Genomic DNA, 21545 nt, shown 5'->3' on the forward strand with positions numbered 1-21545 from the left:
GTGCGATACTAATCTCCGCTTGACTCCTGAAAGGTCTCGCAAGCCTCCGACCACGTGAACTTCACGCCTTTCCTAGTCGGACATGTCAACGAGCAATGCTGGAGAAACCCTCAACGAATCGTCGGTAATATCCACCAAGCCCAAGAAACTACGGATCTCCGAATCGACTTCTAGCCTCTTAGTGATAGCCTCGATCTTCCGAGGATCTACTGAAATACCTCGGCTAGACACCACATGTCCTAGAAACCAACCGAGGAAGCTAAAATGCACACTTGCTAAACTTGACATGTGTGATGTCGTCAAGAGTCTCCAAGACTATGGAAGTGTCGCGATGTTCCTCCTCGGAACGTGAATAGATCAATATGTCATCGATAAATACCATCACAACGATCCGGATACTCCAAAAGATCCGGTTCATCAAATCCATAAATACCGCGGAGAATTGGTAAGCCCAAATGACATTACCAAAACTCGTAATGTCCGTATCTGGTGTCCTTCTGAATATCGGAATCTCTAACTCTCACTGATGATATCCGGATCGCAGATCAATCTTAGAATACATCGATGTATCTCTAAACCGATCAAATAAATCCTCAACTGGTAAGGGATACTTATTCTCGATAGTCACCGATTCACCGCCTAAAATCAATGCACAACCTCAGTACCATCCTTCTTGACGAATAGTACTGGAGAACACTAAGGTGGAATACGGGTTCTCCACAAGGACACCTAATGCCCCGCCTGCATGCCATATGCAAATGCAGGGAGCTATCCTCCACGACGATGCGAAAATTGGGCTTTACCAACCTCACTGAGTCCCGGACTGACCAAACTGTCCTCTTGAACAATCCTGGATACATCGAGCCTTCAGGAACAGCTGCTCAAGTGCCCAGGCGGTTTGCAATAATAGCAACTGACGTCCTAGAGTACACGCAGAGGTGATGTGATCTCGGATCCACATCGTGCGTGAGGGTCATCGGTGATCGGTTTCCTGCTCACGAGCGGGAATGTCTGACGAAGATCGCCTCAACTGGGTCGGCCAAATGACCCGTAAGTACACCCATCCGAGTGTGACCGCCGCAAGAGTCTGGCTACTAGATCCGTCCGAAGTCCGATCCGCTTCCTCTTCTTGTCCGCATTTACTCTCGATGAGCTAACTCAATCATAAGAGTTCTACCAGTGCCTCTATGTATGATGAACTACCAAAACCGCAATCTTCACCAAGATGCTCGTCTAGTCCTGGACAAACAAGCATACGAGATCTATCTCGACAACTAACTCGGGACAAAATCCGCCAACCGATTAAATTCGCATTATACTCCATCATCGAGCGATTATTCCGCAAGACTCAAAATCCTACCGTCGTGTCATCCGACACGGGAAAACACCGACTCTCGAATGCCTCTAAATCAGATATATAACATGTCGCCGCCTATAATCGAGTGTGTCCCACCGATCTCTACCCGTATCGTAAGTGGTAAGCTTTTCTCCCACCGTGAGCCATGTAAAAGAATGTCCGCTCCATAGACTCTACCCAAGATTGAGCCATGCTCGGATCAGTCTCCCCGTGAAATAACGTGAATTGGCTTTTCACCAACTCCGCCAAGGCTGGGATCCATGCTCGTGCCACAACCATATCCGTAGATATCGCTGCGGTACTGGGCAGAATCACTGGAGTTGATCTTATGGGTGGTACTGATGGATAGGTTGGAAGAGGTACCACTGGTGCTGCCACATAAACAGGGTAGGAACCACTAGTGGAACTACAGAGTAGGCATAAGTAGGGACGACTAAAGGTACGATGGGCGGTACCGAGTATGTAGTAACCAGCACAGATGTCTGTGGTGGTACCGAGTACGCAGTAGGCACGGCTAGAGAAGGTGCCGAGTACCCTGTAGGTACTACTGGCGGTACAGGCGATGTAGGTACCTCTGAAGTCGGAACCGTCAGGATCTGACAGTCTAACGTGGTCACAATACCCTAAGGAGTCTATTCTTGACGGACAGGCTCAACCCTAACAGAACTCTCTGGAGACTCGATCGCCCTCATACATGTGCGACCACGTTTAAGTACTAGAACACGTATCATATATGAAAAACAATGTTATCCAGATATCACTACAGGTATGAAAACTATAAAATTACCTGATTTACCTATTGCCATCTGGAGATGTCCTGTCGCTGCATAGCCCCCAAATAGATCCAATAAAACATCATCAAAATACCTCGGAATTCCGAAACGAGAAAATCGACGGAAATCCGTACAATCCGAAAATATCCAGATAAAGGCTCACGAAGTAAGCATCGTAAATCTGAAACCCGACAAGTAGGTATCGCAAAACTTTGCTCTGATACCAAATAAATTGTCACGCCCCAGGTAATCCCTGTCCGAAGAAATTTCGGCAGCATCTCCCCTGTACGGCGGACAATATGAAGCTCAGTATACATATATCTCTATACCTCGGCCACACACGGCCGGAATAATACAATACAATTAAGAAACAAACCACGCAGTTTATATCAACATTCCACACAGATATAATATATGATCAATCCACGCAGTTTAATAAGGAAAGACGATATAGAACCCCGAAGATATATGTAAACCGCCTACTCCACTACAACGAAGAAAACAAATCCACGAAGTAATGAAAATACAACCGCAGCGGAAAACAAAAGTAGCAAACCCGAATGTTCAATGTAAAGTCCACAATACAAACCCACAATACAAGTATATAAGATGCAAAAGCAAAATATAATCCGACAAGAAAATCCTCGCGATAATGGGGCTAGCGACTGGAATCTCTCCTGACGGCCTCAACCTGAAAAATAGTAACAACGAGGTGAGTTCAAAGAACTCAGCAGGTAATCCAATAGATATGTACAGCAACATATAACTACCAGTAATATCCTAAGGTACAGTCTCCTAAACCATAGGACCTACAGTACAGTCTCCTAACAATATAACAGATATGCATAGCTGAATAAACTGTAATAAGTAACTAGAAGCATGTAATACAGTTTACAGCAAGAATAATACGAAATGCATAACTGAAATAAACTGTACTCACCTGCGAGGCTTGGGCGAATGACTGTGGACATACACAGATAAAGATAGTCAGAACAAATACGCATGTATCCTGTATGCATGTCAATCATATGCAGTCACCCAAGTGCATCATCCAATATGCAACAATCACAATAAATGCAATCTGTGCATATGATGCAATATGACATGGTCACCCCTGACGCCAGTCTGTATCTCACACACAATGGTGAGACCGCGTGGGTAGGGCTGTCACTACTCCTGAAGAGTGACCGAGTGGACGGATGTTTGAGTACACCTATCCTCCTACCTCAAACATAGTGAGGGAGCGTAATGCTCTCAACTCCCGGGGGATCCCGGCTGCAACCCCACTGTATCGTGCTACCCATGAGCACCCCGGCGGTGCACCACCGAGCAACCTGCCATACACACCCTGAGTGTTGTGCCACTACCCATGCAGTAGACACGTTGTGTGCAGGCCCTCATGTAGCCGGCCGACGAGCTCAACAATAATGGAGTCGTCCATCGCCCAGCATGCAATCATGCGGTATGGTGCATGCGGCTACAGAATGTCATACCTGAACGTATCCTCCTCCATATACGTAGGTGCCAAAAAGGTAAACGCAGATATATAACAGAGATATAAACAACATGAATCCAACAATATATAACAAGTATCTCCAGCATCTAATCATGGGTAGATAAGCACTATAAGTAATCATAACCGCGAACACATATACACATGGTAAGAGATAAAAGTAAACCAGACCAATGTAAAGCATCTAACAGTAGAAGCATGTGATAGGTATCAACTAAGCTAAGACCAGGGAAGAAATAAATCTACCATCTATCACTAGTAACTATATATAAACTATACATATCATAAGACAGTATCAAAAGATAAGTCAAAGGGTACCCGCCTCAAATAGAAGGTACAATCCCAAATCCGAAATCAGACTCCTGCGTCAAACAACATATATATTTTATTTAGCTAAATCCACATGAATAGCTAAATAAAATCTCTAACACTAAATTAGGGTAAAACCCTAATCCACAATCTCAACTTACCAATTTAAATCTAATGGTCGATTAGGGTTAGTTACCTAATCCCTAATCACCAATTAGATTAGAAATCCAACAGTTGATTAGGGTTAATTACCCTAACCCTAACCATTTCATTAGATTTCTTCTACACAATTAAATCTACACACATGCATTAACTAATCATGGATTAATCCAATGCATTTCTAATCCAATACATGAATCAAATTCATCTAGAACAAGATCATCAAACAAATATCCAATTTCAATACATGATCTACAATAAGATCAATTATCCTATTCCTTACCTCGAATCCAAGGTGATCACCAATAGATCACAACCAAAGGTGTAGCTGCCGGTTAGGGTAGCTGCTGTTGGAACCTAAGATCACATCCACAAGATAGTACCTCTAGCTCACAACCATGCATACTAATCCACAGCACTCAATCAAAAGGAACAGAGCCTCCTCGCTGCCCGGATCGAGCTGCTGTCCACCACCAGAACAGCACAGCCTACTGGAAACCATCTTACGGCTTGAATCAAGAACAGAAGATCCAAATTCATCAAGGCAACCTAAAGAAAATCCTAATTGAGAAGCTTACCGTGTGCAAAATGGAAGCTAGAACACAAGACAGTAGATCCAAGCCAGCGTCGAAGAGGAAAGGTCGAGGCTAGGGCTAAGACCTCCCTTCTTGATCAGCGATCTGCTCTCACGAAGCAACGATCCAAAGGGAAAAGCACCGGCGATGGACCTAGGGCATGGTTCGGCGAACATCAAGAGAAGAAGAAGAATTATCGACTGTGCTAGGGCACGAGTCGGAGGAAACCCAAAGAAGAGGAAGATCCGGTTAAAGCTAGCTTACCTATGCCGGGGATCGAGCAGATCTGGATCGATCCAGGGGCGTGGGCAGTCGATTAGAAGAGACGTCGGAGATTGAAGGAGGCGACAGACCTCCCACCTCGCTCCAAGACCCGATCTCCGCCTGTGACGCCGAGAAGATGAGAGAGATAGCCGAGAGCAGAGACGCGAAGGAACCGGGGAGAACAGAAAATCAGCTGCTAGCGATGTGCTCCTCCGGCGACTCGATGAGAACGATCGCTGAAGATGAAGGGTTTCCGCCGGCGTCGATTTCTCCGCGAGAGAGGCAGAGAAGAGTCGGGGAAAGGAGAGGGTTCGGGCAATCGGCGTTTTAGGAGAGGAAATAAGGAAAAAGAATTTATATAATAAAAAACATTTCCTCACTTAAACGGGTATCCCAAATAGGCTTTATCCGAACCCGAAATCGATCCCCTCAAAACTCGTCGTACGAGCTCCGAAAAATTCCTAGAAAATTCCTAAAAATTCCGGAAAAATTCTATAAGGCTATTTTTGAAATAACCCTATTTATTTAAATTTCTGAGATCTCACAAATTTAGCAACGATTTTTTTTTATGTTGCAAACTTGAAACGAAATTTTTTTCTTGCAAGTTTTGTTGGTTATTTGGGTCAAAATTTATTTTCGTCCCTAAATTTGTCCCAATTTTGGGACGAATTTTTTTCGTTCCAAACTTTTGTCCCCAAAGTTGTGTTTTTTTGTAGTGATTTGTTGTTAGAGCTCTTGTTATCAATTCTGTACATGCAATTAGATTCTTTATAGATTCGGTTAAGTATTGCAGATTGATTTTGTTTAAGCATTTCAGATTTTAATTCGTTTAAGCACTGCAAATTAAGATTTTGTTCAGAACTGTAGTTTTAGAATTGTTTAAGCATAACAGGTTTAGAATTGTTTAAACATTTCAATTTGGTATGAGGCATTCTGTTATTAGAAGTATTAATAAGAACAAGTATTTTACTTGAAGAGGCTAGTACCCGACTTTCGAGGTTGTCGTTAAACAAATCCAGGTGACCAATTCCAATGTCTTGGCCCTGGTAAGACCAAGGTCTTTACCCTCATAGGACTGGTGGCTCGCTACCTCAGTTTCTATTAGGGAGCACGCATTGGTACTAAGCCTGGGCCCAAAAGATTATTATGTTGAAGTATAAAAGTATAAATTTTAAACAAGTGAAATAAGCTTCACATAAGTTTAAAATCAACAAGTTTAGTTTCCTTTTATGCTAGCATGTTGTTAGAACTTTCTTATTATTATTTGTTATTAGATGAGCATGAGTAGTATTTCTTTTAAGTATTCAGTTTTTAGTTTTCTTCTAGTTTACATGCATATTCGAGTTTTGTGAGTTAGATAGCGCTTACTAAGCATTTTGCTTATAGTTGCATTTTCCTCTTACTGCAGATAAGGGAAAGGAAAAGCTATAGCGAAGGAACGCGACAAGGAGGTGTGGATGGATGTGTGATGTTTGGACTATGGAAGCCTTGGGACTTAGTTTAGAAATTCATTAAGATTTTGTATTCAGAATGTTGGAACTATTCTTTCATGTTGCTGGATTTGCTTATTGAATATTTTGTGTTTTAGAACTCTTCTTTTTAATTGTTGTGCCATTAGTTCCATTATTTGAGTTGTATTATTGTTGCATGCAAGTACTGATATATATATATATATATATATATGTCACGCCCTAGAGGAGTCCCCGTCCGAAGAAATTTCGGCAGCATCTCCCCTGTACGGCGGACAATCTGAAACTTTCTACATATCTCCATACCTCAGCCACATGCGGCTGGAATAATAACAATAAATATACACAACCACACAAACATCCACGCAGTTATATATAATCAAAACAAAGCAATAATACTCTGACTCGAAAACCACCCTACTCAACTACACTCGTAAAACACAAGTCCGACGAACTCACCTCTTCTGCCATCCAGGCAGGCATGTAGTAGAATAAAACCAAATCATACCAAAACCATTAACGATAAGAATCCATACAAAATCCACAAGTAAAACCAACACAAGACTAAGTTCAAACATAGTCAAATAAGAAACAAAACAAAACCAAAAGACAACTACAGTTGGGGGTCTGCATGGGACTAGCAACTGGAACTCTCTCCTGACAGCATCATCCTGAAATATAACAACAATGGAGGCGGGGTGAGTCCAACACTCAGCAGGTACAATTGATATGCAAAGTAAAGAAACAACACCTAGCACTAATCATGCGTACAGTCTCCTGATAAGAAAGATAAAAATGCATCGGAAGTAAACAGGAGAATGCTGTACTAACCAGGTCCTGAATATAAGGTCAAACAGTCCGAGTGGTATAGGAATCCTGTATGCATGTCAAACATAGGTATCCAAACAATATGCAGCATATAAATGCAGCAACCACAAACACAAGCAATAAATGCATCATGCATATGATGCCAATGATGCGTCCTGGTCACCCCTGACTCCAGTCGATCATCTCACACACATAGTGAGGCCGAGTGGGTAGGGCTGTGACAACCGTGCACTCTGTCGTCACTACTCCTGATGAGTGACCGAGTGGACGGGATGCTGTCGGAGTACACCTATCCTCCTACTCCAAATCATAGATGAGAGAGCGCAATGCTCTCAACTCCCGGTACTCAAAGACGGGGAGGAATCCCTGCCGGATAACACGTTGTGTCACACTACCCATGAGCGGACCAACGGTGCCTAACAGAAACACACTCAGCCTGAATCGACCACTAACCCATGAGTGGTGGTGTGTGCAGATGAATGTAATTGGCGATGTGCTCAACAATAATGGAGCGGACTATCGCACAGCATGCAATCATGCAAATGATGCATGGCAATAACCATATAAACATCCTGACCTAATCCATATATATAGAAAAGTGCACCATAGGTCAATGAATCATATCGAATCAAAGGTACACAGAAGGTATAAAAACCTAGGTCCTGAACATGGTGAAGCATGGTATATCACTACCCCCTATAAGCATGTATAAACAAATAAAGTATACATGGGATGCAAATCAAGCAATCAATCAATCATGTATCAGATATTGGGTAGTGACTAACCGAAACAAATAAAGGACATAATTAATGCAATATGTTAATTTCATTACTAAGCATATCAAAGACAAAAAGTCAAAAGTACCCGCCTCCAAAAGAAATGGTCCAATCAATCCAGATCCGGACGTCGAGATACTCGTCTCGCGTCAAAGTCCTGTGAGATCAATGTGTATATTTTTATTTAGCTACAATTCTCATAAATAGCTAAATGAACTCTCTAACCCTAAATTAGGACAAACCCTAATCAATATACACAACCTCAATCTACTCATAATCATCCATTCTAAACAATCAATTCAAAACCATATTCTATAGCATGTATAAAATGCTCTACACCTTACCTCAAATCAACCGGATCAAGAAGAAGGAAGTGGTGATCGACAACAGCAACTTTCCACAGCAAACAACCTACTGTTGATGCTGGAACCAAGCAAATCCACAGATCTCAACAGAATGGAACAGAACCTACTCTCTGCTGAATTCTTCCCTACCATTCGGATCAAGGTGAGACCAAGAACACCACAGAACATCATAGTAACCAAAACTCACCTTACTGATCTCAAGCATACATACCCAATCAACCAAAATTATTGAAATCCAGAAATTTCTCGTCCCTGCTTACCTTGAGGATCGCTGCTAGGACACGGGAACCCTAGCGAGATGGTCAGCGTCGGCGCTGTGCCGAAATGCGACAGAGAGGAAGAAGGGCACAGAGAATGTCGACGGTAGCGCCGGCACTGGGGCACAGACGCGCTTGCGGTGGATCGGCAGTGGCGTCGGTGTGCTCGGCTAGAGCACCAAAGGGCGCGGCTCAGTGGCTCGGGTGTCACCGAAAAGAAGGCGTCGACGGGAGATCTAGGGCACGGGCGACTCGGGAAGGAGGTGAAGGTGAGGTCGGCTTCACAGGAAGAAGGCTGGCGCTAGGGCTGGGCTCCGGGTCGGAGTGGTAGCGACGCTACTCAGCGCGATTCGGGGATCTCCACGGCAAGGAAAACGACCAGGGCAGTAGCGTGGGATTCTGGCGGAGAAGCGTCGGAGGGGTAAAAGAGGAGGAGAAGAACCGCTACAGCCGGTGGTTAGGGCTTTTCGCCGCGAGGGGAAGCAGGCGCAGTGAAGGAGTCGGGAGAAGCACGGGTTCGGCGTGAGAAGAAGAGAGTAAATAAAAACAACGAAAAAAGAAAATAGAAAAAAGGAATTTAGAAAAATCAACTTTTCCTTATTTAAATAGGGTAGCCAAAACAGGTATTTCCGGACCCCGTTCTTGTCCCCGTTAACTCGTCCATACGAGCTCCGAAAAATTCCCAAAAAATTTCTAAAAATTCCGGAAAAATTCCCTTATTAATATTCGCCTATTTTCGGTATTTTACATTCTCCCCTACTAATAAAAATTTGGTCCCCAAATTTCATTATCTACCATCAGCAAGTACTAACAACAGCTATAGAGTATAAATGTTGAACGGTGAATAAATCACATACCTCAAGTGAAAAGGTGAGGATATCGAACTCGGATCGTATCCTCGAGCTCCCAAGTAGCCTCCTCGTCCAAATGATGCTGCCATCCGACTTTAACCAGCCGAACAGTCTTGTTCCTCAACTGACGCTCTTTCCGGTCCAGAATCCGTACCGGAATCTCCTCATAAGTGACGTCAGGCTGAACTGGAACTAAGACATCTGTCAGCACATGTGTCGGGTCAGGTACGTATCTACTCAGCATAGATACGTGGAATACTTCGTGCACGCCTACCAAGGACAGTGGTAGTGCTAGCCAGTATGCTACCGCTCCAATCCTCTCCAAGATCTAGAAAGGTCTAATGCATCGCGGAGCTGGCTTACCTCTGAGGCCAATCTCTTCACCCCTTTCGTGGGCGAAACTCGCAGAAATACATGGTCGCAAATGGAGAACTCTAAGAGTCTCCGACTCCGGTCAGCATAACTCTTTTGGCAGTCTTATACCTCTGACATCCTTTGTCTAATAGTACGGACCAACTCTACCTCATGCTAGGCTCTATGAGGTCCCAACAACTGGCCTTCCCAACCTCATCCAGAGGGTGGGTGTCCGACAAGGCCTACCATACAACTCTTCAACGGTGGCATTTGGATAGTCGAATGCAAACCGTTGTTGTAGGCGAACTCTACCAATGGCAAATGGTTCTCCCAACTGCTTCCAAAATCCAATACACATGATCTCAGCATGTCCTCTAGAGTCTGATTGGTCCGCTTTGACTATCCATCTGTCTGAGGATGGAAAACTATACTAAACAGAGCTGCGTGCCCAAGGCCTGCTGCAGACTCTGTCAAAAATGAGACATGAACCGGGGTCTCTATCCGAAATAATAGTCAACAGAATACCACGTGATCTGATAATCTCCCGGCAAAATAGATCTACCAATCGATCCAGGAAATCAGTCTTCCGTATCGCTAACGAGTACGCGGATTTGGTTAATCGATCAACGATTACCCAAATCGCGCCATGGTCTCGTCGTGTCCTCGGCAAACCTACCACAAAGTCCATAGTAATGTGTTCTCATTTCCACTCAGGATTAGGAATCTGCTGAAGTAAGTCGGCAGGTCTCTGATGATCGGCCTTCACTTGCTGACAGACAAGACATCTCGCTACAAATTATGCGATGTCTTTCTTCATGTCGTCCTTCATGTCGTTCCACCAATAGAAACACCTCAAATCTTGGTACATACGGGTACCGCCTGGGTGGACAACAAATCATGAACGATGAGCCTCCGGAAGTAACTCCTATAAGACCGGATGAGACTGAAGCACGTAAAATCTGCCTCGGTAGTGTATAACACCCTCCTCGTCTCGTGTGAACTCGGTCTGCTGCCCGGAAGCTATCTGGCTGTAATTAAACTGCAAATACTGATCAGCAGTCTATGGCTCTCGTATCCTCATCCTGATCAACGACTGAGCACCCATGGTAACCAGAGTACCCTGCTCTGTCTGTCCTTATCCCTCAAGGCCCAAATTGGAGAAACCTTAAATCAAGTCTGTGACCACAACTCGGTGGCAAGCTAAAGTCCCTCCGAACTTCCTGCTAAGCGCATCGACAACCACATTAGCTCAGGAACTCCATCCATCTCCTTTGTCGGAAATTAAGTTCCTTCTAAGTAAACAGATATTTGAGACTCTTATGGTCAGTGAGAATCTCAAATGTAACGCCATATAAATAATGTCGCCAAATCTTCATGGCAAAAATAATGGCGACTTGCTCCAGATCATGTACAGGGTAGTTCTTCTCGTGTTCCTTCAACCGACGAGAAGCATAGGAGACTACCATATCGTGTTGCATCAAAACAACGCTCAAAACCCTGAATAGATGCGTCGGTGTAGAGGACATATCCGTCCTCTCCAGAAGGTAAAACCAAAATCGGAGCCGACACTAGCCTCCGCTTCAGCTCCTAGAAGCTGGTCTTGCCATCCTCAGTCCAAGTGAACTTCACGCCTTTCCTGGTCAGGCGTGTAAGTAGTATAGCAATCCGTGAGAAACCCTCAACGTATCTCCGAAAATATCGAGCCAAACAAAGAAAGTTGCGAGCCTCTTCTATAAACTCCGTCTACTCCCAACGGTAACAACCTCGATCTCCTGTCGAACCACGGTATACTCCTACTGGTGACCGTGTGTCTCAAACATCTCACAGAAGACAATCAAAATACGCACTACTGGTCTGCGCATATAGATGTTCCCATCGAAACATCTCTAGAACTATGCAAAGATAGTGTACGTGATACACCTTAGATCAGGAATAAAACACCACATCATCAATAACGATAACGAATTCTGATCCAATATCCTAGGGATACCCAAATCATCTAGTCCATGAAAACATCTAAGGCTCCGCAAGCCCTAATGGTAAAACCAATACATATAATGTCCGTATCACAGACATTCCCAATCCATAAGATCCTCGACAATAAATCTGAAATATGATCACCAACGATATAAAACATCTAAGCATAGATCCTCCAGTGTGAGAGCAACGCTCCATCACAGAAAATACCACATATGTGGGAGCAACACTCTACCACAAGAAATCCTCAATATGTAGGAGTAACACTCCACTACAAATAATCTGAAATATGTATCGCAATAAATATAGGGCAATGCTTCGCTACAAGCAATCCGAAATATATGGGAGCAACGCTCCACCTAAAACAGTCCATAATATGTGGGAGCTACACTCCACCACAACCATCTGAAATATGTGGGAGCTACGCTCTACCACAAACAAACATAAGTGCCTAAAGCACCCTACTATCTAGCCAGAGACTGCATGAGGTCCCTCTACCACAGACAATCCATAAATGACCAAGACATCTAACTATCCAACTAGAGTCTGTACAAGATCACTTTACTACATATCACTGTGGCAGCCAAAGGTATAACAATCCAGCAATCACATCAAACTCATCGTCAAATCTATCAACATCGTAGTGAGTCACCCACTGATAAGAATATGGGTTGACAGGGTAATCCAACAAATGACATAATGCAGACACTCCACACCCTGCATTCAACATAAGCAGAATTATCATGCTGCTACCAACAATACACCTGGCACACTTGTCACACAACATATGTATGATCGACATAATCCTCCAATTTGTACACACCAAACACACTCATAGCACAGGTATAAATCGGTGTGATACCTCCAACAATATCTATCAAACTCGTGTGCATATATCAACATAGGTATAATCGACAATACACCTCAAACAACCTCACATGGCATATATACACCTATGTCAAGAATATAATCAACGTAATACTTCCAACAAATCATAATCGACACGAGTATACTCTCAGAACCATCATATAATATACAAGATACCTCAATATTACACCGAACACATCTGTACATATCACAACTCAGACTGAATCGATAAGATACATCCAATAAAACACTCAAACATATGTGCACATTCCACAACATAGTTTTTAATTGACAAATACCTCCAATAAACAATCAGACATGTATGTCTATCCACTCGGGTATAATCAACTAGAAACCCATAATAATCACATGTATAAATGTGTACGACCCAAAAGAAAAAATCAGAATTCAAGAACATCAAGACACTCTCATTTTTATCCTCAAAAATATCAGCCCACATAATATCAGATGAATCAGTCTCTACTCCCATGAGGGCAAATTAGCATTCAAAACATCGATCAATATTTATCCACATAGTTCAATATCAGATGAAGTAGACATCAATTTTATCATCCTGTTAACTAACCACAACTAATCAGATTTATTAAAATCTCATAGGCACTCTAAACCATAAACTCTCTAGCACCCAATTTATAATCTGATCACGAATTATAATCATCAAACCTGTGAATATCATACATGACACTCACTATGTTACCATCAACGACAACCCAAATAATACATCATCAAAACAAATATCTAGTAATAGATCATCAGACAACCACATAATATTTACTCTCATAAATCATTAGAAATCAACACATCACAATATCTGATCTCTCAATATTCCTCAACCTCAAATCATTCTCAACAATGATCAAACATGATAACTCTCCAATGACCAATTTTCATCGTATCGGATACCCTAATATCCAAAAGATATGAGTATAAAAAAACTCTACTGGCTAAGTCCACAGGAATATATAGGTATCTTCCACTACCCAGCTAACAATAGCAGAGGCTGATATGTGCCTCCATCTCCTATCCAACTAGTAGTAACAAAAGCTAAAACTACTGATAGTAAAATATATAAAATCACCAGAGACTATAATCCTTGATCTCTATTAGGGTCGAGCAAGATCAGTGGCTAACCCATCACATGTAATATGGGCTACAGCAACCACACAGGTACTAAAGATAAAGTGCTAATACATGTCATAACTATCATAAAATAAACATCATACTTATTTGCTGTCTGGAGATGTTCCGTTGCTGTCCAGTCTCCAACTTTTGACCTCAAAATTCCGAACAAAAATATCACCAGAAATCCAAATCAATCCGAAACGGAAATCCGAAACATAACCATATCGAAAATCCGAAAATGCCCAGTTTGACTCGCAAACCTGGCTAACCCAAATATCCAGAATACCAACAACAAGTATCCGATAAATCTCCAGAACACCAAAAGCAGATATCATAACCCGCTCTGATACCAATAAATTGGTATCAGATAAATCTCGAAAATCCATAATACAAAAATCCAACAAGTATCGCCAAACTTGGCGCTCTGATACCAAGTAAATAAATTGGTATCAGGTTCTCCCAAACATCCAAAATACGAAAACAGAAGATCGTAAAACTTGGCTCTGAAGAAATTTCGGCAGCATCTCCCCTGTACGGCGGACAATATGAAACTTTCTACATATCTCCATACCTCAGCCACATGCGGCTGGAATAATAACAATAAATATACACAACCACACAAACATCCACGAAGTTATATATAATCAAAACAAAGCAATAATACTCTGACTCGAAAATCACCCTACTCAACTACACTCGTAAAACACAAGTCCGACGAACTCACCTCTTCTGCCATCCAGGCAGGCATGTAGTAGAATAAAACCAAATCATACCAAAACCATTAACGATAAGAATCCATACAAAATCCACAAGTAAAACCAACACAAGACTAAGTTCAAACATAGTCAAATAAGAAACAAAACAAAACCAAAAGACAACTACAGCTGGGGGTCTGCATGGGACTAGCAACTGGAACTCTCTCCTGACAGCATCATCCTGAAATATAACAACAATGGAGGCGGGGTGAGTCCAACACTCAGCAGGTACAATTGATATGCAAAGTAAAGAAACAACACCTAGCACTAATCATGCGTACAGTCTCCTGATAAGAAAGATAAAAATGCATCGGAAGTAAACAGGAGAATGCTGTACTAACCAGGTCCTGAATATAAGGTCAAACAGTCCGAGTGGTATAGGAATCCTGTATGCATGTCAAACATAGGTATCCAAACAATATGCAGCATATAAATGCAGCAACCACAAACACAAGCAATAAATGCATCATGCATATGATGCCAATGATGCGTCCTGGTCACCCCTGACGCCAGTCGATCATCTCACACACAATAGTGAGGCCGAGTGGGTAGGGCTGTGACAACTGTGCACTCTGTCGTCACTACTCCTGATGAGTGACCGAGTGGACGGGATGCTGTCGGAGTACACCTATCCTCCTACCCCAAATCATAAATGGGGGAGCGCAATGCTCTCATCTCCCGGTACTCAAAGACGGGGAGGAATCCCTGCCGGATAACACGTTGTGTCACACTACCCATGAGCGGACCAACGGTGCCTAACAGAGTCCCTGCTGCAACACACTTAGCCTGAATCGACCACTAACCCATGAGTGGTGGTGTGTGCAGATGCATGTAATTGGCGATGTGCTCAACAATAATGGAGCGGACTATCGCACAGCATGCAATCATGCAAATGATGCATGGCAATAACCATATAAACATCCTGACCTAATCCATATATATAGAAAAGTGCACCATAGGTCAATGAATCATATCGAATCAAAGGTACACAGAAGGTATAAAAACCTAGGTCCTGAACATGGTGAAGCATGGTATATCACTACCCCCTATAAGCATGTATAAACAAATAAAGTATACATGGGATGAAAATCAAGCAATCAATCAATCATGTATCAGATATTGGGTAGTGACTAACCGAAACAAATAAAGGACATAATTAATGCAATATGTTAATTTCATTACTAAGCATATCAAAGACAAAAAGTCAAAAGTACCCGCCTCCAAAAGAAATGGTCCAATCAATCCAGATCCGGACGTCGAGATACTCGTCTCGCGTCAAAGTCCTGTGAGATCAATGTGTATATTTTTATTTAGCTACAATTCTCATAAATAGCTAAATGAACTCTCTAACCCTAAATTAGGACAAACACTAATCAATATACACAACCTCAATCTACTCATAATCATCCATTCTAAATAATCAATTCAAAACCATATTCTATAGCATGTATAAAATGCTCTACACCTTACCTCAAATCAACCGGATCAAGAAGAAGGAAGTGGTGATCGACAACAGCAACTTTCCACAGCAAACAACCTACTGTTGATGCTGGAACCAGGCAAATCCGCAGATCTCAACAGAATGGAACAGAACCTCCTCTCTGCTGAATTCTTCCCTACCATTCGGATCAAGGTGAGACCAAGAACACCACAGAACATCATAGTAACCAAAACTCACCTTACTGATCTCAAGCATACATACCCAATCAACCAAAATTATTGAAATCCAGAAATTTCTCGTCCCTGCTTACCTTGAGGATCGCTGCTAGGACACGGGAACCCTAGCGAGATGGTCAGCGTCGGCGCTGTGCCGAAACGCGACAGAGAGGAAGAAGGGCACAGAGAATGTCGGCTGCACCTCCGTGCGACAGCGGCACGGCTAGAGCACTAGTGGCCAGCGCTAGGAACTCCACGGCAAAGGCTAGGGCTCCGGGTGGTCGACGGTAGCGCCGGCACTGGGGCACAGACGCGCTTGCGGTGGATCGGCAGTGGCGTCGGTGTGCTCGGCTAGAGCACCAAAGGGCGCGGCTCAGTGGCTCGGGTGTCACCGAAAAGAAGGCGTCGACGGGAGATCTAGGGCATGGGCGACTCGGGAAGGAGGTGAAGGTGAGGTCGGCTTCACAGGCAGAAGGCTGGCGCTAGGGCTGGGCTCCGGGTCGGAGTGGCAGCGACGCTACTCGGCGCGATTCGGGGATCTCCACGGCAAGGAAAACGACTAGGGCAGTAGCGTGGGATTCTGGCGGAGAAGCGTCGGAGGGGTAAAAGAGGAGGAGAAGAACCGCTACAGCCGGTGGTTAGGGCTTTTCGCCGCGAGGGGAAGCAGGCGCAGTGAAGGAGTCGGGAGAAGCACGGGTTCGGCGTGAGAAGAAGAGAGTAAATAAAAACAAGGAAAAAAGAAAATAGAAAAAAGGAATTTAGAAAAATCAACTTTTCCTTATTTAAATAGGGTAGCCAAAACAGGCATTTCCGGACCCCGTTCTTGTCCCCGTTAACTCGTCCATACGAGCTCCGAAAAATTCCCGAAAAATTTCTAAAAATTCTGGAAAAATTTCCTTATTAATATTTGCCTATTTTCGGTATTTTACAATATATATAGTTTCTAGCATGTTCAGATTGATATATAGTTTTAGTTGTGAACATATGCTTGAGTAGTATGTATAGATGAGTCATATATGTTTGCAGCTACTACTAATTGTCTCTCTTGGGTTTTTGAAAATTTTAAGTACTAATATTTACATGTGAGTAACATTAGTTAAGATAAGTTAATAGTCCAGTAGCGCTCCACCCTCACAGACTAGTAAGGAGGAGGGTGGGGTGTTACAAACTTAGTCACACTTGTTAGATAATAAGACAACTTAACATTGAACTCTTTACCATTATCAAAATACAGGTTTAATCGTCCTTTGCTCTCTGCACCAATAATTTATTATTATAATTTCTTAATTAATTCATAATCTTTCAAGTTTGAAATTTTATAAATTATTTTAGAAACTTTCTAAAATTAGAATTTTTCTAACAAATTAGGAAACTTTCTAAAAATAAAATTTCTTAATAAATTTAGAATATTTATAAATTAAAATTTATAAATAATTAAAGAATATTTCCATATTGAAATTTCTAAATTGTTTTATAACTTTCTAAAATTAGAATTTCCTAACAAATTAAGAAACTTTCTAAAATAAAAATTCTTAATAAAATAGAAAAAATTCCAAAAATTAATCTATGACCAAATATGACTTATAAAATAATTTTACGATCATGTCGAAGCACGATTAGACTTTGATACCACTGTTATGTCTAAAAGGAATTTACATATCTCTATAATGGTATGATATTGTCCACTTTGAGCGTCAACCCTCATAACTTTATTTTTGGGCTCTACTTAAAAGGTCTCTTAGTAATGTAGATATCTTACACCCTTTTAAACCCATGATATTTTTCATATATTTTCAATGTCAGACTTTGATTGTTTCTTGATATGATCCCACAAGTGCACGGGCTCGTCAAGTAATAAAATTTATATATGTCGATCCCACGAGAACTAAGGATCAAATGCTAATTAGTTCTACACTTTGAATTTAACTAGATAAAATTGATAATTGTTTGATTTAAGATTATCAACTAAAATGTGAAAATTGAAGAAAGAAATTTGAGGAAGCTCTTAATTTAAGAAGATGTTCTAGACTTTTGGTTTCATTGCAATGGTGAATATTATCCTATGAATTTACCCAATCCTAGTTCTCCACTTCTAATGTTGCATGATGGTCTACATTACTATCGAATATCATCCCATGACAGTGTATCTGAGTATTTCCCCTGCTAGTAACTAGTATGCCATCAAGTGAAGAAATAACTTAGAGAGTCTAGGTTTTTAGTAGAGTACCTCCTATTACAAGTCCTCCCCCGAATTTACATCTCTAGATTACGTAGGTCACTTGCTATAGCATGTGATTAGGAAAACCCATTAGGTCAAGTGATAGACTCATCCATATATAGAATTGTTCTCCCTTAGAAGGTTATGTTCTATATAGAAGGATAGTTACCTTAGATACTCAACGTTAAACAAGTATCTTAAAGTCATGCCAAGCTATATCGGAACATACACTCAAAAGAGGTAACAATATATATATATATATATATATATATATATATATATATATATATATATATATAATGAAACTATAATGCATCTAGGATATAAAAATTAGATCTCGTATAGAAATACAATCTATGTAGATAAAATTAGGTCCATAGGAAATGTCTTCTTACAAGCATTTCATTAAATAGAACAAGTGTCATAGAAGTTTCATTAAATAAGAAAATTGACAATTCCATAGAGTTTTACATCATCCACACATTATAATTACTCCCTACATCCTAGAATAAAGAAAATCTACTCCATAATAGAGAGCAATACAAACAAAAGACACAAAATGATAGAAACTTCGAAAACCAAAGAAAGGGGAGAAGAAGCTTAACCTTTGATGTCAAGTGAAGTCCTTGGATGTATATCTTAGAGTGTCAACAAGGATGGAGCAATATAACAGTCTCAAATCATCCAGATGATGACTCCTGGTGTAAAGATTCGACCTAGGAGGTCTCCTCCAGTCTTGGAACTTCCAGCCGGTGCAAAGGGGGTGAAGTGCCCCTTATATAGAGGTGGGGGCATGGGGTAGCCATGCCCAAGGGCATGTCCCATGCCATTCAGCATGGGCCAAACCACTCTCTGGCTATCTGGCCATGCCATTTGTACGGCTAGAGCCAAGTTGGCTATGGCCAGATAGTCTGGTCGTGCCATTTGGCATGGCTAGAGCCATCTCTAACTTCTTGGTCGTGCCAATTGGCATGGCTAGAGCGGAGACTGCTCTGTTTTAGCATTCTAGACTATGCTATCTAGTACGACTTGTGTAACGACCACCCTTCTTACTACTACTACTACCTAAGAGTGGTCATTACTTAACTACTAACTCTACTTAACCGGTGTGATTACAAACCACATGAAAACCCTACCGAAAAATTTTGACAGAATCTCCCCTGTAGCGGTGACCTTAAACTGATATACAAACACTATATACACAGCCACAGGCGGTTGGAACAGATAACAAACTCTCATGCAGTTATATAAGTGTCAAAACCAAAAGAAAATAATATCACGAATCATCACACAAGAACATAATCCATCTACTATGTCCTAATCACATCAAAATAACATATACTGTCCCAAATACTTCTAACATAGCAAAAGAAAAAGAAAACTAAAGGAAACTCCTTCCTAGTCCCAAGGCTTCCATAGTCCTGGCATCACACATCCTTCGACCAACTCCTTGTCACCTTCCTTTCTATATCTTTTCCTTTCCTGTATCTGCAGTAAGAGGAAGTGTAGTCTATAAGCAAAATTTGCTTAGTAAGCGCTATCTAACTCACAAAATCTCGATATGCATGAGGATATACTGAAATCTAAAATTGAATGCTCAAAAGGAAATCTACTCATGCTCATCTACTAGTGAAAGAAACATACTAAAAGGCTAAACATGTAAAGTAAATCTATACAATCATGCAAGCGTAAAGAACTAAACTTGTTGATTTTAGAACTATATGAAACTTATTTCATTTGTTCTAAACTTAATCTTTAATACTTTATGTTTATGTAAAACTCGTTTTACTTGTTCAAAAACTTATACTTATAATACTTCAAAATAATAATCAACTTCTTCTTGGGCCCAGGCATAGTACCATCTTATGCGCGTTCCCTAATAGGTTGGGGTAGCGAGCCACCAATCCTAAAAGAGCATACCTCGGTCTACCAGGGCCAAGACCTCGGAATTGGACACCTGGATTTGTTTAACGACAACCTCGGAAGTCGGGTACTAGCCTCTTCTAAGTAAAATACTTATAATCTTAATTACTTCTTTTTTAAATGCCTTGGCATTTTAATAGGCGCTTTGTGTGCCAAAAATCCCTAAAGTCTTGACTTTGAGATCTACTTAAGGCCTCGGCCTTTTCTTTCTTTTCTTTATCTTTCTTATACTTGTTCAAGTAAAATACTTGTTCTCGTTAATACTTCTAGTAAAAGATTGCTTCTTACAAACCGAAATGTAAATGCTTAAACAACCTAGAATTGAATGCTTAAACAATCTGAAATTGAACACTTAAATAAACTAAATGTAACACCCCAAATTTCATGATTTGGAGTCCTAAAAGACCTTATTAAAATCTAGAAATATTTTAGAAAAATTCTAGAGATTTTTAGGAATTTATAGAACATTTTTATGCAATTTTTGGAGGTCGTTTAGTATTTTTACCAAAAGAAAGAAGTTTTGACAAAAAAATGTCCAAGCCGAGGCTCGAACCGGCAACCCTTGGCCCGAGCAAAACCCGACTAACCAACTGGGCTAGCAGTTGTTACTTGATCAAGTAAGGAAGAATTTTATTTAAGTAATAGAAGTTAATAGCAAGAAATAATAAGAACAAAATAGGTTGCAGCCGGGATTCGAACCCACGAGCCGGGCCTTAAGCAGAACGCAGCCCACCAACAGACCAGCCGCGAGTTTCTCAGTAAAACCTGAACCCAATAGTATTTAAGTCGTAAGAGAACCCAAAGTTAGATTTAGTTATAAAGGATTAGGTTTTCTTTCTCCCGAAACCTATTCCCTTCCTCTTCTTTTCTCTCACGCGGCGTCCACGACTCCTTCTCGGGCGAAATCGCAGCCGCCGCCAGGATTCCTTCCTCCGGTGGCCAGCGAAGGTTTCCTTCCGGCAGATCTTCACCAATTGAGACCACCTCGGAAGGAGGGCCCGTAGGCACGGGGAAGCCGCCGGGGAAACTCAAGCTTCGCCGCAAACCCTAGATCTCTCTCTTCTTCGGTTGTAAGCCCAAGAACACGAAGGTAAGTCGCTACTCACCTGCGGTAAGAGTTGTTTGAGTTCAGTTTGGTGTTTTCTTGTGTCTTCCT

Source organism: Zingiber officinale, chromosome 11A (assembly GCF_018446385.1).
Source record: "Zingiber officinale cultivar Zhangliang chromosome 11A, Zo_v1.1, whole genome shotgun sequence".
Classification (NCBI taxonomy): domain Eukaryota; kingdom Viridiplantae; phylum Streptophyta; class Magnoliopsida; order Zingiberales; family Zingiberaceae; genus Zingiber; species Zingiber officinale.